Source organism: Haemorhous mexicanus, chromosome 14 (assembly GCF_027477595.1).
Source record: "Haemorhous mexicanus isolate bHaeMex1 chromosome 14, bHaeMex1.pri, whole genome shotgun sequence".
Lineage (NCBI taxonomy): Eukaryota > Metazoa > Chordata > Aves > Passeriformes > Fringillidae > Haemorhous > Haemorhous mexicanus.
In genome coordinates, this window is record NC_082354.1 from 5222347 (window position 1) to 5228985 (window position 6639).

At 49.3% G+C, this 6639-nt stretch overlaps 1 protein-coding gene across 2 annotated transcripts in view; it reads right to left on the reverse strand.

The window, feature by feature from the left end:
• Positions 1-4365, reverse strand: part of DRP2 (dystrophin related protein 2) — a 29526-nt gene extending 25161 nt beyond the window's left edge. Inside the window, exon 1 of one of the 2 annotated variants that reach the window (XM_059859240.1) lies at positions 4215-4365. The gene's annotated coding sequence lies outside the window, so the exon portion shown is untranslated. The remainder of the gene's footprint in view (positions 1-4214) is intronic. The other variant, XM_059859241.1, reaches the window with a different exon arrangement.
• Positions 4366-6639: the final 2274 nt, after the last annotated feature.

Consider the following 6639-nt stretch of genomic DNA (forward strand, 5'->3'; position numbering starts at 1 on the left):
ATGGTGCACAGAATTCTCCAATTTCGCTGCATTTGTTTAAAATCCTCCTGAGAGAAACCCATATCCAAACTCTCCCAAACACTGAGGGAATTCACACTGCAGCTGACCTTCCTAAAGCCAAACCCCAGGATTAGAAACCTGTCCCAGGCAGTAGAGTATCATGTCAGAAGTTGAATTTCCAGCTCTCTACCACATATAACAGCAGCAAACACAGCATATAGGTCAAGAGGTCTCAATCACACGGTTTATGCCTTGAATTCCTAATTTCCTCCTGAAGTTTCTTCCCTGAAACTTTCCACTTCAGATCTTGGCCTATAAGGAAAAAACTTTGGGAACATCTTGAGGCAAGGCAGCTCAGCTCAGCCTTTATCCCACGAGGAGAGTGGAAATACAAACATGTTCCCTGCTGCTGGAAATGTTAATGACTTTGTTGTTGTTTAGCTTACTGTACAGAGAAGTAATAACATTTTCACTCAGCATGTTCAGTGTCCTTTCAGGGGAAAGGTGGGAGGCTTGTGGATATTTCAGAGTTCAGCTCCCATGTAGATGCTAACAAAGGCAGCATTCCCAGGCTGACAGACAGCAGGACTCCCTCAACAGCTTAACAACACATCCTGTTTCAGCAAAAAATTATTTTCTGCTCTTGTAAGTAAATAATTTAAGCCTGAGATCACAGGCCAGACGACCTACTTCCCAAGACCCCACTGGCCAAGGTTTGGTGAGAGAAAAGCAACCTTTGTCCCAGAGGGATCAACATAAAAACAACACAGTTCCCTCTCAGAGCACGGGCCCTTCATCTCCATCCCCTTACAAACCCAGAATAGATACCCAAACACACTCCCACAAAAATCATCCCAACATTCTCCTGGTTGTTATGTGCTCCCATGTACCCTGAAAGGGGACTGTCAGCAATCTTCCACACGTGGGAGCATTTCCAACCCCATCATCTGAGGGCTAAAAATCCCAGAGGCCAAAGCTGGGCTTCACACTGCACTTCCACCAAAGAACCAGGTCCCCTTTATTAATTAAAATGAAGGGTGCTTCAATTAAGCACCTGTCCATGAGAAGTAACACAAAACCTTGGCTGTATCTGGGAGTGAGCAAGCAGCAGAAGATGTGTTATTCACTGAGGGTGGGTCAAGTGGGGACTCTCACATCTAATGAGCTCCTTTCTGAAACTGCCACTTGGACTTGGAGCTCATAACCAAAATGTTATTTTAATTCAATGGATAAACAGGTGCCACACATCTTAATAAGGAAGCAGCATCCCTTCCCCTGGCTCGCTCACTCTCCATTTTCCTAAGCAACAGAATCTACACTCACACAGTCTCACACTGAAAAATTTCACCAGTTGGCTTTGCACTAGGAAACTGTGGTGATGATGATGTCCCCACCTCACCAGGTGAGTGTGGGTGTGTGCCCACAACATGGTCATGCAAAACTGACTACCCCTCTCTCAGCTCAAAAATAACTTAGGGAATTTTTTTAAGGAAGATTGAAAAACCTAAATTTCTTTTGCATGCCGTTTCAGACTCCTAGCTGGGTTTTAAGTTGCTCCCTCTAAAGCTCACTTTTCCTAGGAGCTCTTCCCATCTCTTAGCAGCTCAAAGTACTGAAATAATGACTCGAGCAGGCAGAGGAGCCAGCTGTGAGCCCACAGCCCTGCTGTGCTGGACACAGAGAAGCTGCTGCCTGCTAGACCTGACAGACAGAAGGAGCAGGAGAAGAGCAAGCAGCAACCTCCCAAAAGGGACAGCAGAACAGGGGGGAGATCACTCGCTTAATGACTGAAAGAAGGTTGTACCAAGCATAAAAATTGAACATTCCTTCAGAAACGTGGCTCCTGGAGCCCTGAAACTGCCAATTTAAACCAGTAAAAACCTCAAGCCTTGCCTTTGCCTTTCTCCTCTAAGCACCTGAGCCTTCCCTTCCCTGCTGCTGGAAGCAGCAAACAAGTTTTGCTGCATTGTGAAAAGCACATCACCCATTTGCCACGCTGTGTAAGTGATCAACAGCAGTGGGAAGAGCACACCCACAGTCAGTTCTGATGGCCAAGGCAAAGCTGCTGACTCCTGGCTGCCTTGGCACTTGGTTTCTCATTCTCACTGTAAAGCTGGCACCTGCTAAACTGAATACTCTGCCTCACCCCCAAGGTCGTTTTTATAATAAACTCCCTGCCAAAGCACCAGGCTCTCTGGCCTTCTGAGGCCATGAATTTTATGACCAGGCTGTGTGCCCCATGGAGTCACATTTCCTTTCCCTACTTGAGATGTGTCAGAGTGACCTTATTCTTATGCAAAGGGAAACAGCAAAGGCAAATGGGATGGAGCAATTTTGGCTCAATTCTGAAAAGATTGGTTTCATCTTCATACACCTGTGAAAATGAGAGTTTTTTGAAGACTGAGTTCTTTCTGGTCAGTATGTCTTATTTCATGAGACTTATAATTCCTCTGTTATGCTTTTATCAGACATCCAGGCTAAAGTGGAAGCCTTGAATGTACTTCTCAAAACATGATTATATTCAGAAATCACCATATGTCTCCAGAACTCAGGACTTTTGTTTGAACCCATTCATTTAATCCCTTCTCTGTCTCACTTTGTTTGGTTTTGCAAAGAGCCACTCCAACCTGAGCAGCCCCATTCACAGTTACAGCCCTGGCCAGTTTTAGAGAGCAGCATTGATCTGCCTCAGGCATTAATCCAGAGACAGGATCCTCATCCCACCTCAGCTCCTTCAGCTGACAGAGGACCTGAACACAGCAGCACATCACAGCAACACTCCAGCACTTCCCCTCCCAGCACTCCAGGCACCCACATTCCTGCACACTGTTGCAAAAGGAGACTGTGGTCCCGTTCCTTTCCAGAGGTGCCACCACATCCCTGCTGCCAACAGAAGCCTGCCTGGACAGCTCCCACAGCAGCAGGGAAAGAGCTTTCAGCACAGGGAGGGTGTGAGATGGCACCAGAGCCACGGTGGGCACAGGAGCCACACGTGAGTGCCAGGAGAACGGAAACCCCCCAGAACAGCTGAACCTGGTGGCTGGGACCTCACACAGCTTCCTCAACAAGGGCACTGTGCTCAGGCAGGAAGGGCCATTAATGAGAATAACCAAACAAGAACTCCCACAGGTGTAAGATAGAGAGGTGAGCAGCAGCAGGAGAGGTGTGAGGGACCTTGGACTAGGGCACAAGGAAAACAAACTGACCAAAAACTGACTAGACTCTTTTTTCAGCACTAAAACTCAAAATACAAACAAACATTGGTTTCTCCCAGAGAAAGTGTGGCATTTAAGGGTGTGGGAATAATTGCCCCAGACCCCTGTCACTGCAATGGGCAATCTCAGCTCTGAAACCCCACAAATACAATGCTGGCACTTCCACCAGTGCACCTCCACAGCTGTGATGCTGTGCTGGAGGGAAGGCTGAAGGAAACAGGCTGGACTGGGCACCTGTAATAGTCTGTGGCACTAAATCTTGAGAAACCACAGCCCAGGCTGTCCTGTCTGGCAGGGAGAGGGAGGCAGAGTGCTGAGCCCTGGGGAGCAGGAAAGGTCCTGAGCATCCTGCAGGCAATCCTGCAGTCGGTCAGGACTGCCTGCATCCAGGGGAAGGTCAGTGGTGGCAATACAAACCCTTGAGAGGGGAGGAGGAGGAAGGATGAGCGAAAGGAGCTGGGGAGAAGCTGGGGGAGGGGAGGGCGGACACATAAAGGAGCAAGGCTGGACCGTGTAAGGTACTGAATGGAAAGGGCAGAGCTGGGACTGTGGGCTGATCCTTGCTCACTACGTGAGCAGTATTCGGGTGCCCTGATCCTGCCAGGAAGATGCTAGAAGGCCACCACGCACCCTGCCCGGAGCAGCCCTTCAGCCCGGGTAAACACCTCCAGGGTAAATAAACCTTCACTGTGCAAAGCATCGCAGCCGGGCACACCGGGCTGCTGGAGACTGCCGCTCGCCTCGGGAATCCGCATCCCCAGCCGGTCCCTGGCCTCTCCCTCGTGGAAATGCTCTTGGCCACCTCTCTCGCTCTCACCCCGACACCCTTCTTTTCTTCTCCCCAAGTTTCCTCGCCCGCACAAGCAGGGGCAGCGCTGCCGCCAAGGGACACGCACACCCCCAAAGAGCGCATCGCCCAGCCTAAACCATCCGTCCAAATTCCCCCGGTTCCCAGCCCAGGCAGGACGCGAGCGGGACACGAGCGCTGCCGTGGCCTACCTTGCGAGCGCGCCGGCTCCGAGCGGCGGGGGCAGCGGGCAGCGGGGCTGCCTGTGAATCAGCACAGGAGCCCCGGTGGCAGGGCTGCATGCTGAGCCTCAGCACCGCTGCCTCTCCTCCTCCACCGCCCCGGCTGCTGTGTTGCTATGCGATCACATCCCCGCCACCAGCGGCTCGCCCAGCTCCAGAGAGATCCCCTCGGCTCGGCAGAAGGCGGCGGGGGGCAAGGACGAGCCCCCCGAGCGGCCGGCCCTCCGGAGAGCGATGCCGGGGAGGGGAGGGGGAAGAGCGGGGATGCAAAGACGGGCACGCACGGGAGGAGGAGACAAAATACACATGGAAAGGGGGAAAGAAAAGGGAGGAGGGGAGATGTACAAACACGCTGGAAGCGCCGTGGTCTGACCTCTGGGGACCTGACACGGGCTGCTGGGCTCAGGCACGCTTCCCTCTGCTCGCCGACGTCTCCCACCGCCTCTCGGGGCTCGCCGCTCTCATTTTAGGTTAGATATGGCCACGCGTGTGCTGGAAAATGCCAGACACATTCGCCTCCTTCCTTACCCAAATTGTGCTCATCTGACACAAGATTTTTTTATAATTTAAGAACAGCCCGTTTTAAAATTAAAGTTAAGGAGCAAAAATGGGATTATCACTTAATTTCGGATGTGCTTCCTGTTCTTAGAATAGAAAAATAAGTAAAGGAAGGAGGCATTTCTCCAGGCTGGGGAGATCTTTTAAATGTCAGGGTATCTTGTCTCAGCTCACAAGAAGCAGGAGGATTTGAGCTGATTTGAGCTGCTAGCTTGGATGAGGACACAAACAGACACAGAGTTGGGATTTTGGTCCATAGATAACAGTTTACAGTTCTTCAGATCATTCCACCCAAGGATTTCAAACTGCTCAAGCCACCAAGTGATGTTATTTTCATATAACACAGAAAGAAACAGAATTAAATTACTTGGTGAGAAAGAGGATTCAAATGTAATCCCAGCTCTCTGTTTTAAGCACTAGACTGTCTCAGCCTCTCCATAGGAAAATTAAAAGTCAGAAAATACAATCTTCCTGGTCCTTGTCAGAACAGTCTTTAATGAGTCTTAGCCCATTTTTCCCCAGAGCTGACAGACTAAATATGTTATTTTTCTGCTCACACAGTTATGTTATCCAGAAATATCAGCGCTGTTTGTAAACATTTTCCACTTCTATCCATTTATTCCCCATCTCAGGTGTATTCCAAAATGCAGGTTCACTCAGAACCAGCACTGCAACAGCTTCACAACTCCACTATATTCCTGAAAAAAAAATCACTCCTGGTCAAGCCAGCAATGGAAATAACAAACTCTCTGCAGCACCACAGGGCTTCCTGTGGGGTTAAGGACAATGTGCTGCACAGAGGGACGGTGCCCAGCCCACCCCAGGGCTGTGCCCAGCAGGGTGGGGAGCCCACGACCACCTTTCAGCCAGTTTGGGCACCTTACAGAGCAAAACCTTAATGCCACACCATGGGGATGCAAACAGAGCAAAAGCTTTCCTAGGTCAGCAATTTAAACACGGAGAAGGTTTAAAACTCAAAATATAGTTGATCTTATGTAAAATATGTTTGAGAGAGTCCTCAAGAAACCAGTGAGCTCCTTGGGATGGTACCAGCTGGAACCTGCAGCAGGTGAGTGGCTGACCCTGAGGAAGTTCTCCCTTCATCCCAGATGGGTGCACCAGGAGTCAGGAGCAGAGCACAGTGAGGCACAGAGAACTCCTGTAACCACACTGAAAGGAGATTTTTAAATAGCAACCTCCTTGGTTCCAAAAGGAGCAACACTGAATACTTGGAGTACCAACCCAAGAATACTTATCCACACCTTCTGCTCTTAAAAGCTTCTTCAATAGCTCCTGCTTCCACAACAGCTGTACTGATGCAATAAAATCTCTCCTGGAAAGCTGTATTTAGACCAAAAAAAAACAGATATGGATCAGAAGACAAAAATGAGCAGAGACTCTGCTGGGCTATTTTTGTCCACACACACAAATAAGAAATCTTGGGTTAAATAAGGAGAGGGGGGGGGAAATAACAGCAGAGTCTGGAAGGGCTGTCCAGGCAACTCCAAAGACACCATTCTCCAGAGAGACATGGCCAAATCCGATGGCAGCATGTGTCTGTCACCAGCAGCAGCTGTAAAGGACATGACAACATGGATAAACATATCAAGCCAATTTACACATGCACACTAGACAGACATCAGCACAGAGATATGAACAGACAGCATGAACCACAATAACAAGGTGCTTTCCTGTACAAGCATCCTAAATTATTGATTGTTTAAATGCAGTAGAGAAAAAAAAAATCTCTTGTGTCAGTTTAGTTTAAATTATGAGGCAAACCAGAATCTCTGCTGGGAGAGTTGCTTCCAGGGCTGGGAACATCTTCCCAAGTCCT